Genomic DNA, 16,484 nt, shown 5'->3' with positions numbered 1-16,484 from the left:
TCTCCGTGCGCCGCTGAGGCGTCCTGCTCTCCGTGCGCCGCTGAGGCGTCCTGCTCTCCGTGCGCCGCTGAGGCGTCCTGCTCTCCGTGCGCCGCTGAGGCGTCCTGCTCTCCGTGCGCCGCTGAGGCGTCCTGCTCTCCGTGCGCCGCTGAGGCGTCCTGCTCTCCGTGCGCCGCTGAGGCGTCCTGCTCTCCGTGCGCCGCTGAGGCGTCCTGCTCTCCGTGCGCCGCTGAGGCGTCCTGCTCTCCGTGCGCCGCTGAGGCGTCCTGCTCTCACCGCGCCTCCCTGGCGCTCCCTGCACTGACCGCACCACCCAGGAGTCCTGCTCTCACCGCGCCTCCCTGGCGCCCTGCTCTACCCATGCCGCCCTGGCCGCCTGAACTCTGCGGGCCGCCCCGGCCACCTGAACTCGATGGGCCTCCCGACTTCGGCGGGCCACCCTGGTCATTCGAACTTTGTGTGCCACCATGGCCTCCTGAACTTTTTGTTTTCCTCGTTCCTCCCTTGTTTACCCCTCCCTTGTCTGTACCTTCTTTGTCTGTCCCTCCCGTGCCCCCCTGGTCTGTCCCTCCCGTGCCCCCCTGGTCTGTCCCTCCCGTGCCCCCCTGGTCTGTCCCTGGCGTGCCCCCCTGGTCTGTTCCTCCCGTGCCTCCCTGGTCTGTCCCTCCCGTCCCTCCCTGGTCTGTCCCTCCCGTCCCTCCCTGGTCTGTCCCTCCCGTCCCTCCCTGGTCTGTCCCTCCCGTCCCGCCCGGGTCTGTCCCTCCCGTCCCTAGTGGAGCGTCTGGTAGCCGCTCCTTAAGGAGGGGGTAATGTCACATGCCTGTCCTGTCGTGTGTGCACTTGTGGGTTTTGTTATGTTGAGCATGTGCTCGTGTCCCTGTCAGTTCCCTCCCCCTTGTTATCTGATTATTGGTTAATTTGCCCCACCTGTTCTCCCTCATTATCTGCCTTGTTTGTTCCCTTTATAATCTCCTTGTGTTTGTCAGTCTGTGTTGGATCCTTGTGTAATGTCTGCGTCTCCCGTTCCCCCAGTGACTTCTGTTGGTATGTTTTGAGTTTTAGTTTATGTTCTATTATGTGTTTTGCCCCCTCGTGGGTGTTTGTTTTGTATTTATGTTTTATTTGTTATAAATATATATCCTTTTCTGCACTTGAGTCCTCGCACCATTTCCTTTGTCTGTAACGTGACAATATGGCATGGTTAATCAAATGCAGTGCAATTTGTATATCAATATTTGCTGAGAAAAACTCACCCATGAAGACAATTCAAAGACTTTATTTAGATGAATCCACTGAATAAACAATCTGATATCATGAGAAAATGTAATTGTTTTATTAGGTGGCAATTTCGTATCAACTTCTTAGATGTAAATCATTCTGAAACGTGCACATTTTCAGAAAAAAATGCATTAATTTTAGGGAGAAAAATGTCCATGCGAATCTGCTGGAATAGGACAAAACTTGGGCTTGGGAAGAAGAAAAAACAGCTTCAACTAGACTAAAATGATCTAGTTTAAAGGTGCTGTATGTAAGAATGACAGCTAGTGGTTGAAATAGGTACTGCAGTCCAAATTCAAAATAAAGTTTGCCCCACCCCCTCCTCCTCCTCAGTCTTGATGCTCACGCAGGTTGCCAGTTTGAGGACACGCAACAGGAAAGAGCGCAATTGACAATGGAAGATGAGGAGACTTACTTAAAAATGAGGATTTTAGATGGATGCCGAGGCTTTTTAGGTTGGGTAGAATCTGCGATCTCTAAACCAGTTTGTTTGCTGGCTTCCATGGCAGCAATACGCTGTTTTGTCCTCCAACTGGCAACCTGTGGTGTTGAAATACTATTGAAAAAATTGGCAATGTGCGTTATCGCACAGGCCAAAACAAAAACAGACATTCCGACACAGAACGCACATTTTAAAGTAGAATAACTGGCTGTAGAATTGTTTTTCAGAGAAACGAGTATGTGAACTCAGCATGTTTTCTATATCTGCAAATATATTACGGTATTTTTATGCTTAAGTACAGTCAAAAACTTACATACATCAACTTTAAGCTGGTCTCCTAGCCTTGCAGAGCTGGTCTTCTGCTAATCTATCTGAAATCCCAGTCTGGCCATCTAAAAAATGTCCAAAATCTCTCTAAAACCATCCTATGGTCAGGTTGGAGACCATGCAGTTAAATTAACAGAACCAGCTTAGGCTGATTTAAGATGCTTTATAAGGTACAGTATCTTTAAACTTTTGAACATTCTCTGTATTTGTAGGGCCGTGCACAGACATTTTGAGGGGCAGTGGCCCAAACCAAAAAAAGGGACACTATAAGGGGGTTGAGTATAATCTTAATATAGAGAATGAATAACAAACCTTTTACAATCATACTGTAAATACAATTGTTAGGCTTTAGTGCTAATAACATTAATGCTGTTCTAATTATTCTTCCAAAAAGTTGATTCTGGGCTAGTTTGATCTCTTTTCTATTTTAATTTTTTATTGGAGATTTAAGTAGCAAATGAGAATCACTAAAATTATTGAATATATTTTGAGACAAAGGTCTTGTTTATGATTTATGTAAATCATACGCAACAGTTATGTAAAACTATGGTTTTGGGGTAAAAGGGATATTTAACATGATAATAAACAGCTGACTGGCGTCCATTATTTGACATGACATGGTTAATATTCTGGTAAATATCTTAAGTTGGGTGTCTATCTTAGAGGTTACATCATATTTATAATAAAAATCATATTATACAAATATATTTAGTTGTTACAAAAATAAAACTTTATTACCGTAAATTATTATGGGGATCTCATTCATTCAATGTTTTTAGATTTACTTAAATAGTTTTTTGTATTATAAAAATATTTTTATATTAACATTTTAATATTTACTGAACAATAATTAATTATTTTATTCATCAAAATAAACAGATAATACTGCAACTGTTGCTAGAGATTTTTTGCACAAATATAAACTTTTTTGAAAAATGAGCAAATTTTTTCTTAGGGTGTGCTTTAGCCCCACTGTACCCTGATACAACTCAATTTATATATATAATAGCCTTTATTACCTTTTTTTTATTAGTTTCAATGGTCTAAATAAAATATTATAAATATGACGTAGCCTATGTCATAGATACTAGTATTAACTCGTAAAATTGATCATGATCGGAAATCTATTTTACAGGAGTTAAAGAGTGACAAACTGTCAGCTAAATATTCAGTATAAAGTATATGGCGATTTACCCACTGGCATGCTGGAGCTTTGAGTCCATGTTTGCACTGTTGAAACAAACAAACTACTAATTCAGCGGATCAACCACTGTCTGTAATGTGGATTGTAGTTTGTAATATACCTGAAGAAAAAAATGTTGACTAACTGTCATCTCCACAGAGAGCAGACACAGCCACAGACTGTGAGCGATGCTGCGGAGCAAGCGGGAAAACACAGAACGGATGAGCGGAATTCGTGGATTTTTAGCGGAACAGAATGCTTTTATGGGAATCTTCTGGGGGTGAGGGAGGGAAGGGGGCAAGAAGGGCACCTCAGCCGATGATGGCAGAGGGGCAGTGGCTCTAGCCACCAGGCCACCCCCCTGTGCACGGCCCTGGTAGTAAACACTGCAAAAACCTGAAGATGGTACTTTAAATTGAATCGCTCTGGTGTTTTTAAAATGTATAATGTAAACAAAATTATTATTAGTATTACTTATTTATATTTTCACTCAAACCTAATTAAATATGAATGGCTGCAGTCTCTCACACTGCCGTATTTTATAAAATACTTGACACATCCTCTCAACAGGATATAAAACTGCTTCAACATTCTGTTTATTTCACTCCACTCACAACAACCTTCTGAGAGAACATAAACTGTCTTGCTTACTGTAAGTGTTCTTGTAGAAGCTCAACTGGACAGGCAGAAAACATCTGAAGACAAATACATCCTAGCCTCGGGTTAACCAATACATTGTAACATTTCCAACACGACAATCCCTATAAGAAAAAGACAAGACCTCTCTCATAAAGCCTGAAAGAGAGTAATGGCCCTTAATAGCTCATTTTACTAATTACTACTCGTTTGTCATTAAGCTGATGGTTTCATCCAGAGCAATTTACAATACGCTTATTATGGAAGATTCCCCGTGGTGCGACTTGGGGTAAAGTGTCTTGCTCAAGGGCACGATCCATTGATCAATCCTTACAAGGTTTGAACCTACAACTTTTTTGATTACCATCCAAGATCTTTAACCCCAAGGCTACGCAAACCTTTTCTTAAAACTGCTCAAGTAAGTCCATACAACAACACATGCTTCCATTGTTGCTTATAGTTACAATCTAGTCTCTGAAGCTTCTATGAAAAGAGCAAAAAAGAAGCAGTACAGTATCTCCACAGGGCACATCCTCTAGCTGAATGACAATAAAATGAACTTCTTCAGCAAACACAGATCGATTGGCTTTGTTCGAGCTGTCTGCTGGATAACCTTGCTATCAACGCTCAGAACTGACATCTTACATGAACCCAAATACACACACTCTCTCACTATTTCACATTTAAGTTGTGAGGGGTTCTGTAGCCTAGGGCGGGTTTTTGCTACGTCATTAAACTACCTTTGCTTAATAGGCTTTAGGGATCTGTGATGGCTGCAGGTACTGAATAAGCTAACAAGCTCAGAGCAGTGCTAGCTGAATGCTAGTTGTGATGGGTGTGAAAGAATAGGACTTCAAGTTTGTTGTGGGGTTTTGTGAGACGTCTGAGGCGTTTCTGTTTTGCTAAATCCGCCCCTGCCCCACAAACCACCAGCTCCTGTGTGTGGCAGGTTGCATGATTATATTTGTTGCTCAGGTTTCGGCTGGAGCGGGCAGTCTGAACCTGAGTCTATGAATAAATTGGGAGTTTGAAAAGAAGAAAAATAGAAGAAGAAAGTATTTCTCAGCTATGTGTTGGGAAGGCAAACACATATGAACGATCCAGTTGGTTTGTCTTATGAAACAAAAAATATTCTGTAATACGTTAAAATGATCATAGCACAAAAGTGTCCACAGAAATAATATCTGTTTTTTAGTATTATTTTTGACTATTATAGTATGTATTAATATATTGAATTAGTATGTATTAATATTTTGAATTGAATAAGTTCATAAGACAAATTTTATTTTTACATTTCCATTTTTTTTGCTTACATTTTAGTGATTGTTATGTGCTTGTCATTTTTATGTTTGTTTTGTTCTATTTAGCTTACATTTTTGTATTTCAATTTTAGCATTTCAACTTCAACTTAATGCTAAACATTTATAATACTTTTTTTAAATATCAGTTATGTTTTTTTCATCCAATATGTATAATTTTATTTCAAAAATTTTCAATAAATTATTTTTTAATAGTTCTAGTTTTAGTTAACAATACCCTAGCCCTCACTCTTTTTTCAAAATAGTGTTTTGTGTCAGAATCATTAGTAAACATAATGGTTTGCAGATGGTTGTTCAAATTGGTTAATTTCTAGGAATATTATTTACATTTAGGCTAGAGCTTCTATATTTACATACCAATTTTGCTATCTAATGTATAAGAGGGAGCCATTTTGTGTTTGTGGTGCTTAAAGAAAAAAGTGCATCAATAAAAATGCTTATATGCCCATACCATATTATGACCATACCCATTTTTATGGTATCATTAAAAAGATTATGCAGCTTTCTGATAGCAGGGGGAAAATATAACCAACAAAAAATGCAAATTTAGATAGACCCGACTTGAACCATGCAGGAGCGTGTGGGAAGAAAACCATTATAGGTCCGGAACGGATGGACACAGAGTAAAAAATTGGGAGCGGGTGGGTGTGGAATGAAACTCACAGGAGCAGGAAAACAAAATCAGTCTCACGCGGACCTCTAGGCTGGTGCTAACGCTCTCTAAAATGGAATGTTAGCATACTTGTGTGTTGACAATCCTGCAGCGTCAGCTACAGTGGAGTGCTAGTTACTAAATATCTGCAGTGCTTTCACATCAGATGTTAAAGCTAAAAGTCTGAGCCGAGACACCTCTTTAGTTCTTTTAAAACCTTCCATTCAACTGTCACGTTATGCAAGATGTGGAACTTCGGAGCAATACGCTCAGTAACAGAGAGAATTAGACCCATTAAAAGGGAAAGTGCAGCTTTATGAAGTGTCATACTGGTGATTGCTGATGCACATGGTCCTTTGTACCTACACAAAAGCTTACACAAGCAACGCGGTGATATATGCCAAGCAAAAGGACGCTAGGATTATGTTATACATTCATAAATGTACAATTGCTACAGTGGTGCTTTCTATACTAGGTACACAGTGCAGCATAGAGCCGCAGCAGCATGCAGGACTGTAAAACTCATCTGCTTTCACTTTTTAATCCCCCTGGTTGGAGTCACAGTGCGCCCTGCCTCATTAGCATATCTCCCTGTACGGGTGACTTTCATTCTCTCTGGTCCTCTTGTGCTTTAGCAAGCTGTTGACAGTTATTTTTGTAATTCTAATGAGTTTGCCCCAATCTCAAATGCATTTCCTGGAGGTACAGTCTTCTTCTGTGAGGCAGTGTGGCACAATTCATTATCTTAATCAGTATTTTTCCCTTGTTTTATCTAAACATCCTTAAAACAAGACTAATGTACTGTACAAGACTTATTGTTTTCAGAAAATATATATTTTTGCCAACGGCAAATAGTTTTCTCTTGCCTTGAGCATTAACCCCATTGTTTATGCAAAACATTGTCAAACAGGGTATAAGAAAAAATATTATTAATACAACAGTACTGTATATTCTCAAATGTACTCTCATTATCTACTCAGGTAAACTTATTTTGCTTTAAAGAGATATTTGCATTAGACTGATTCAACATTATGTTTGGCATAAAAAACAGCAGGAGAGCAGATTATAATTTCATGCATTTTTTTCAAAAGGAGAAAAGGATTCACAGAAAAGCAGAAAAAGAAACACAAGACATCTAAAAAAAGATTTTGATTAGCGAAACAGCAGATACAATCAATAATCTCGCATTTAAGTAAAAGCTCTTTTGAAGGTAAAAGCTCCCTTGGTTTGGTTTGCGCAGATGTAAGTTTGCCGAATGATCCGGCTTGCTCTTTGTCGTTATATTTTGATGTATTCCTTTGTGGTGTATTGAGCCTCGGGACAGGTTTGGCCGGGCTGTGTGTTACTGCTGATGTGCTTTGCAGTGAACTATGCTATGAGTCATTCTAATAGCCTACTGGGTTTATTTGGATGCTTTTACATCTTTAGTAGTTTTATTTGTGGGCAGATATAATACATTGTGCAGGGCAAGGCTTGTTCTTTTTTTTTGCATCAATCTGACACACATTTGCATGATGTTGCGCTGCACAACCCGAGCGTTCGACTCAATAAAGTACAGTTCTGTTTCTTTGGTTAGTGTAGCATTTTTATTGAGTTATTTTGATAGAGATTTAAAAGCCTATATGGGAGCCGAGTAGCGCTTGTATGGGGTTTTGTGGGGGATAGATTAATTTTTATGTAGTGCTCTGCTGTCCAAGTTATGCTGATATACTTTCCCACAACCTTCTCCAACAGCAATTCAGTTTAGCAAGACCACGGCAGCCTTAGTTGCCGTTCGGTTGTATTTCAGGGTCGTTGTCATAGAGTCGCCTTTGCGTAGTCTGGCTCGGCTTTAGCAAGAGGTAGTAACTCTGCCGTAGACGTCCAGACAGTGTCCTCCTCCTCCTCCTCCTCATCGTTTTCTAATTTTCTCCCGGCCCTATAGAGCGACTATCTCAGACCACACAAGGTCGTTCCCAAGCGCAAAGGGCAGCGGTTGATAAGAGATATAGAGCAGCCGGCGGTCACATGGCGGGACACATACCGCGTACTGCACAACTAAAGGCTCTTTGATGAGGAGATTCCCCACTCGGGAGCACAGAGACCACGTCCTATTTTTCTGAAATCCCTGTGCTTTGTTTAGCCTTCCTTCGTTTTTTTCTTGTATATAAAACCACCTCCATTACTGCGGAGAAGCTTACCCAATAATCCCGTATAATGGATTGACTCTGCCATTCCTTTTGATGGATCCCCCTTTAATTTTAATGTGTGTGCTCTCGCCCGCTCGGACAGGTATTCGGCACGCTTATGGCTGTAGCTTATGGATGGGCAACACAAGAGCTTTGTTTTTAGGCCCCTCTCTCTCCGTGCGCATATCAATAAGGGCATTATAGCAAGCAGGGTACGCTTCTTTTTAGCACACCGCTGCCATTAAGAGTCTTTGGAGTCAGCTTTTCTCTACTTCTCTAGATCCATCCCTTCATCCCTTTATCGCCCGTATATTCCATCTCTCCCTCTCTCGGCGTATTAGCTATTCAAAGATCTCTCTCTATGGCATGCAGTAAAAGTTATCACTCCATCTCTCCTGCCCTTGCTCTATCTCTCTAATCTTCCTTAATCTTCCAGCCCAGAGTGAAGTGAGAATTAGTTTCTCACTCTCTCTCATCAATCTCTCACACCCTTCCTTTTCCTTCCATCCAGCTCTGTACCTCTCTTGCCATCTAACTTTACCCTCCCTCCCTCCCTCATTTTTACTTTTTCGTACCGTTATTCCTTTGGTCTTGACTCTTTCTCCACCTTTTCAGGTTCTCACCCAGATCAGAGATCTTTCTCTCCTTGAAACATTCACATCCATTATTTCTCCCTTTCTTTCTTGCACTCACAATTGCTTTAATTTTTTGTCCTTACCGACAACCAAAAGTTCTGAAGAAACATGTTCATCTAATCCTGTCAATCACAATACAAGGGCATATGAGGGTGTATCTTTAACTAGATCAGTTTTGGCCCTGTGGGCTAAATAAACAAACATCATGAACATTTTCAACAGTGTTGCTTCAATCACATCTCTAAATGTCTATCGCGTTTAACACATTAAATACAATTCATATTCATTAAATTGTATCAATTTAACTGTACTTGACTATTGAAAACAGAATAAGTCAACTGAATTAAGGTGAAGAATGATATTATATAGTTTGTGTTTTTACTTCTCTTTTTTATGGATAATTTCATATACTGTATGTTCCCTAAATACACACCATTAAACAATATTTTTCAGTTAACTGCCTTAATCTATGTGGCATTGATTCAACAAGGTGCTGAACGCATTCTTTAGAAATGTTGGCCCATATTAATAGAATAGCATCTTGCAGTTGATGGAGATTTGTGGGATGCCCATCCAGAACAAGAAGCTCCCGTTCCACCACATCCCAAAGATGCTCTATTGGGTTGAGATCTGGTAACTGTGGGGGCCATTTTAGTACAGTGGAATCATTGTCATGTTCAAGAAACCAATTTAAAAAATTCGAGCTTTGTGACATTGTGCATTATCCTTCTAGAAGTAGCCATCAGAGGATGAGTACATGGGGGTCATAAAGGGATGGACATGGTCAGAAACAATGCTCAGGTAGGCCGTGGCATTTAAACAATGCCCAATTGGCACTAAAGGGCCTAAAGTGTGCCAAGAAAACATCCCCCACACCATTACACCACCACCACTAGCCTGCACAGTGGTAACAAGGCATGATGGATCCATGTTCTCATTCTGTTTATGCCAAATTCTGACTCTACCATCTCAATGTCTCAATTGTAGCCTCTTTTTCCTATTTGTAGTAGAGATGAGTGGCACCCGGTGGGGTCTTCTTCTGTTGTAGCCCATCCGCCTCAAGGTTGTGCGTGTTGTGGCTTCACAAATGCTTTGCTGCATACCTCGGTTGTAACAAGTGGTTATTTCAGTCAAAGTTGCTCTTCTATCAGCTTGAATCAGTCGGCCCATTCTCCTCTGACCTCTAGCATCAACAAGGCATTTTCGCCCACAGGACTGCCGCATACTGGATGTTTTTTTCACTTTTCACACCATTCTTTGTAAACCCTAGAAATGGTTGTGTGTGAAAATCCCAGTAACTGAGCAGATTGTGAAATACTCAGACCGGACTGTCTGGCGCCAACAACCATGCCATGCTCAAAATTGCTTAAATACCCTTTCTTTCCCATTCTGACATTCAGTTTGGATTTCAGGAGATTGTCTTGACCAGGACCACACCCCTAAATGCATTGAAGCAACTGCCATGTGACTGGTTGATTAGATAATTGCATTCATGAGAAATTGAACAGCTGTTCCTATAATCCTTTAGGTGAGTACATTTTATGTACACACAAAGATAATCAATTTTAAAAGAACTAATTATTAAAATAAACTTTGTTAGAAGCCTGTAGTGTAACTAACTACTATTTAACTATAAGCTTTCCAGATTGGCTTTAAAACTCAAAAGGAAGATTAACTTTAAACAAACTACTTTGAGTATTTCGTTTTCAAGTTGCTTCCTGCACAACATTTTGCACAATACTTGCAGAACTTTGCGAAATACACCAGAATTGCAAAGAATTACACAGAATTTCAAATAATGAAAAATTACAAAACTTTTTAAACAAAAGCAAGTTGAAGCTACTCTATCTCTTTAATTAAAAATCTGACAAATGTCAATGTTTTTACAAAGTACACTACAATGACAAGAACTCAAATGCTGACGAGAACTCAAAAGCTCCATGTCCTTTTATTAGACAATCCAACCTGCACAGTCCCACTAAAGGGACTTCAAATAAATACAAACCTGGCTTATATCCCAGGAAAGCTATCATATCACTGTACTTTCTTCTCTGTGCACATTTTTGTTGAGTTTACAATTGTGGCCTGGATTGAAGGTACAGAGGTGACAGACAGCATCTTTGATGTGCGCAGACATTTCTTTTACAAATGCCTATGCTGAATGAATACACAATGTGCTCAGCAGCAGGTATACAGATGGAAACAGACAGAGGAATAGATAGAGAAAGTCAAAGACAGAGAGATGGGAGGCATGAGAGGTATAGACCGGCACAGGAGAAAGTATAAGAGAAAGTAAGAGAGCGGACAAAATAAAAAGAAATCAAGATTGGAGGAAGAAAAGACATTAATGCAACGCGCCGGAGAAAGAAGATGAAGATTAGAGGTTTAAGGATAAATAGATAAGGAGAGAAAGCACGTGGCAGGCGATGAAGCAAAGTAAAAATAAATAAATAAATAAATAAGATAGAGAGATGAGATGAGAGACTGGCAGATGATAAGACGTAATCCCCCCTTTTTCTGTCATTCAAAAGAAAGCAGAAAGCACAGAAGAAAGAGAGAGAAAAATGTGAAGCCCCCTCATTTACCTTGGCACTCACGTGATCCTTCCATTCTCAGCGGTCTGGTGATTAAACGTAACTCGCTTCCCTTCACCCAAGAAATCGAAGAAAAACAGCAGCTACGAAATATAATTTGGAACAATTTCTCTCCTCAAGCTCCCCCTTGCTGCTTGTACAGACACACGCAACCTCCTGTTACTGCCGTAAAATAAAGATGTGGCAGGAATAAAATAATATGAGAAGCATATTGCATCGTATTGCATCGGGATTTCAAGTCGAGAGTCTGCTCCCCAAATACTTGTCAGAGTAGAGCTGTAAGGATGTACCTGGGATGAACTGCTACTTTAAATGCTACTGAGAGTCTATGAACAGAATGTGAGGGGACCTTCCAAACGCTCTCTGGCTTCTAGTGACTACAGGAAACAGGGGCAAGTTGTACACGATTTGTAGTTTCAATGTCGGTAGTATATGCTAATGGACAAAAAAAACTCATTCTCTTTCAAACGTCATACCCACGAACCGTTGGCTGAACTTCTGCCATCAGTCTTTAGGTCTGTCTGACCGTATATATATATATATATATATATATATATATATATATATATATATATATATATATATATATATATATATATATCCATGGGTCTGACTATGCAAACATAGACCTAGAAATTCATGTTTAATTGTCAGCAAAAGTCATCACGATTTTTGACAGCTCCAGGGGCTTTTGTGAAAACTACAGATTATACTTCCACATATTTGTATCCACGTCCACGAATAATCTGAGCAACAGAGAAAAACATGTAAGGGTAGGTTTATCACTGAAATTATATAACACTTTGTCCACTCTTTAAACAGCATTAAAGGTGCCCTAGAATGAAAAATTAAATTAACCTTGCCATAGTTAAATAACAAGAGTTCAGTACATGGACATCCCATACTGTGAGTCTCAAACACCATTGTCTCCTCCTTCATATGTAAATCTTGTTTGTGAAAAACACCACGGAAAAACAGCCGATTCTCGACATAATGCCACCTGTGACACAATCGCTGGGGTCATTAATATGTACACCCCCAACATTTGCATGCCAGCCAATGTTCATTGTCAGACGGAACTGCACACCCGAGTCATCGGGAGTTCAGCAGGCAAACAAGCGTCACATGAGGATAGCGAAAACGGCAGATCATGGAAATAAATGTTATGTTCCAGGCTGTGCAGGGGATGTGAGCACTTTTCATACCCTTCCCACAGATAAAAAATGTCAACAGTCATGGTTTATGTTTATTTACAATCGGATACCGCAACAATTTAATTCAAAGTTGTTCGTTTGCTCGGCCCATTTCAACACGGACAGTTTTTCTAAACTGGGACAATATCAAGCAGGATTTGCTCAGCGTCTAAAACTGAAGAAAGGACTGTTTCCAACCATATTCCTGCAAGCAGCAAGTAGTGATTTTATCCACTTCTTGACTGTCGAACCCATTTCTGATTAAATAGAATGTTTCTTAGTAAGACAGCATTAACGTTAATATCCCCTGTTTTGTCTAGATCCAAAGCAAAATGCTAAAGTAACAATTGGAAACTCCAAGTAGCTCACATAACAGTTTGCCAAATGACAAAGGTTAATATTATTTCCTGCCAATGTTGTCATAAAATACAACAGTAGATACTTATGTCAATCCCTTTTGATGGATCGAAATCTAAATTAGCCTAAATTTCATCATCAACACATAACTCAGAAGCTAACTACGTTTACTACTACTGTTTAGTTGCTCACAGTTCGCTCAGTCGAGCCTTGTAGCTAACGTCGCCTTCTCCACCATCTAAGTTAAACGATAGTCATTTGGCAAGGCTTCTTTTGGCAACAAATTCTAGTCAATTTGTTAAATAAATATAAATTTTTGAGAACTGAAGTATGATTATCTTGCAGCGGGTGAGTAGTAAACATGACACTGACTATTTTGAGTGGCTTCTACATTATTTTGTTTGGCTAAATCGACTTTTAAATCAGTACTCTACTGTCAAACTGTAACGTTACTGTGCAAACAACATATTTACGCGCTACTCAGTTCAGTTCGTGATTCAAAGTTAAGAAGCTATCATTGTAAAAAATCATTGCCATGACAGATGGTATAGATTTGTTAGCTGTCGTTGAGCCATGCAGTGAAACAACCAATCAGAGCAGAACTCTGCATTAATATTCACGACCCTTCTAAATAAGGCAAAAACAGAGCATTTCATCCTAGGGACAATTTCTAGGGTTGTAAATGGACCTGTAAAACCGTATCTGGACAATTTTTGACCTTAAATAAGCCACATACCCTCTATGTAGATATCAGAGAAAAATTTAAAATATGGTGTCAAATCATTCTAGGGCACCTTTAAGATAAAAAAAACTATGGCAACTATTTTTTAACCGGTACCGTTACGTATTTGCTTAGAGGGTTTGGGCCAACTGGCAGAATGGCAGTTTGTTTCAGTTTTTCCCCTCCGTTTGGCCTAAAGCAGCGTTCGTAGTCATACAGCTTGAAAGACAGATGTTTTTAGATTTTCCTTTGTGAAGTTCTATCAATATTTACGATTGTTCTCAGCCTTTAGCCGCTGACATTGCGCTTCACTAGAAACCAAAATAACTCAGTCCCGCTAAACGTTTACTCTTTGAACATTTTTGCAAAGTAATGCATTATGACTAAAAGTTTACTAAGAAGTATTTGCTACAAAAGCAAAGCATGATTTTGATATGGTAAGCGTATCACAGGCTGCTGGGAGTGGGCGCTGAGAGCAACATGCCCTATCTAAGTTTCCCTACCTATCTAACAAAAGTGAATGCAACAGTCTTTTTCTTTGTTAGGTAAAACTGATTTTAAAAAGTCTACATTTCTACTGTATAATCAAGGCAGCCACGTTTTATTGAAAGCTCATTTTGCCAGCGATGCAGTACCTCTTTAACGTTTGCTCCCACACGAAATTAAACATACCCTCAGAAAAATTCTCTAAAATTAAAAGTGTGACAACTAACCCCAGTCTTGTTTTATATAATCGATTGCATTTGATTGGGAGAGTTCATCATAAATGACCCCTATTCGCATTAAGAATATAACCTAATTACAGAGAATTTAAAACAGCGGTTTTAGACTTTTTATGTTTGATATATATAAACAAATAATCAAGCCAAAAGGGGGGAAACCAATGCGAAGAAGATAACAGAAAATAATTGCACATCATAAAAAGAAACCAACAAAAAAAACCATACTGGCTGGTGTAAGTGAAGTCGGTATTAAGCTCACGCTGGAGATGCAGATCTGTGATCTGAGCAATTAACCTGAATTTCTCTGGTGAAATCCCCAGCTGTGCAAGCAGGGCACGTGTAAAGATGTAACCTACAAAACGTCTCCATGGCTAAGGGCATCTGCCAACAAAATAAGCAAAGCACTGTAATCAAAATGAGCTAATCACTTCAGCCTAATTTACCATAGCCACAAAAAAAGCTTCTCCAGAAGAAAACGAGTGAATAGAAAGAGATTGAGGCAGTGGGGCAGAAACCGGGCTGCATCAGACATATCAGAGACTCAAATCACAGATAAATATTCATGTACAATGTGTAAAAAGAAAAAAAACCTGCTTAAAAATTATAAAAGCATTATAAAAGTAGTTTTGTATGAGGAACATTCTTTATTCTGATAATATCTTGGTTGTATGGTAAAGAGCAGCTTGACATCCTGCTGTAAATAACTCTTTTTGCGTTCCACAAAAGAGGAAAAAAAAGTCATCCAGCTTCGAAAGTCATGAGAGAACACAAACAATGACAGAATTTTCATTTTTGGCCTAGAAGAAAAGAGAAGTGAGAAGAAGGAAAGACAGAGATCTACGAGGGAAATGATGGGGGGAACCACAGGAGGTGCAGGCAGAGAGAACGCTGGAGGCAGAAAGGAGACTGGCAACGCTATACGTCTCGTGGAACTCCACTGCTTCTAAGCTCACTAATTCAATCTCTTGCAATCCTGGTGAGTGACTGAACCCCCCGCCCTTCCCATTCCTCAGCTCCCACGTGCTAATCCGATGCCTGCATCCACTATATACGCAACATAACATGACAGAAAAGACAGGGAGGGGAGGCCGAATTGAAGGAGAAAGATGAAGAGAGGAAGTGAGTGAAGTGACGTTCGTGTCACATATGAACCAACAGTTATGCTAGTCCTAATAAATTTGTCTAATTAAAACTCTAAATCCCTCACACTTTAAAGCCATTTTTATAATTAACACTCTGATCTCCCCCTCCTAAATATAAAACAAGAAAACAATTAAAACTTTTATGATTTTTTGCTTCAAAATCTATTAATTAAAAATGCAAACGAACAATGGCAAGATATTGAGACGAACCCCTCTTTGCTCATTAACTTGTGGCTAATTGATCTAAACCAGAATGTTTACCATAGGGAAGGCAAATAATAAAATGCTTTCATTTTATTCACCTAATTGCATTTTTTTTTTTTTTTTTTTTTTTGCATTTCTCCTTTTTTGAAGATTAAAGATTTGTTGAAATAACATAAAAAGGTTTTCTTTTAATCTCTAAGCTCTCTAATATTTAGCCTAGGTTTCTCTAAATATTAAGTCCAGACTTTAAAGTGCCTGATGAAGGATTGAAGAATGACGCACAAGTGTTTTTTGTTGGAAAAGAAGATTCTTTGAGTGCTGTATGTAAGTGGTGTTCGGCATTTGGAGCCTTCACTGTGACCCTGAGAAAGAAATGATGGGAGTCATCCATCAAAACTACAATACCCAAGATCCATCAGTGCACGCACAGATAGCAAACAGACATCGCCTTAAGACACACACGCCATTGCGATGGCAAATAAGCAATGAACTCACTCATCCTTTCTCCTACTCCTCCTTTGCATGCACTTCATTTCTTCTCTCTCCTCAAGGCAAGAGGAACTTTTAATAAAAAAAGCCTTTTAGCCAAGAACATGGGTGTTATAAAAATGAGCGAGAGAAGGCCATCTCGCCTTAACATGGTTGTGAATAATTTAACGACAGAGATGCTACGTGCCAACCTGCCAAAAGCCTAGGGATTTTTTTTTACTATCATTTAAATAATTCTTTCCTCCAAAAGTATAAGGTCCAAAGTAATGGCCAGGCCTCTTCCATTCTTTTTCTCAACAGCACTTAAACAACATACATTATCACATTCTCATCAATATTCATCAGTCGGCCCCTTTTCCTGTGTCACCTGACCTCTTCCACAAACTCTGTTAACATCTCCATCTTTCTCATAATAGTCTGAC

At 39.6% G+C, this 16,484-nt stretch overlaps 1 protein-coding gene across 4 annotated transcripts in view; it reads right to left on the bottom strand.

Annotated features, from left to right (window-relative positions):
- LOC137089012 (cadherin-7) overlaps positions 1–16,484 on the bottom strand; it is a 206,627-nt gene that overhangs the window by 144,857 nt on the left and 45,286 nt on the right. Inside the window, exon 1 of one of the 4 annotated variants that reach the window (XM_067452436.1) lies at positions 11,226–11,354. The exons of the other annotated variants lie outside the window; for them this stretch is intronic. The gene's annotated coding sequence lies outside the window, so the exon portion shown is untranslated. Of the gene's footprint in view, positions 1–11,225; positions 11,355–16,484 lie in introns of those variants that run through there. 4 annotated transcript variants of the gene reach the window in all.

The sequence above is a fragment of the Pseudorasbora parva genome, chromosome 9, assembly GCF_024679245.1.
Source record: "Pseudorasbora parva isolate DD20220531a chromosome 9, ASM2467924v1, whole genome shotgun sequence".
Taxonomy (NCBI): domain Eukaryota; kingdom Metazoa; phylum Chordata; class Actinopteri; order Cypriniformes; family Gobionidae; genus Pseudorasbora; species Pseudorasbora parva.
Note: the sequence above shows the minus strand (reverse complement) of the source record. Positions and strands in the feature narration are given on the sequence as shown.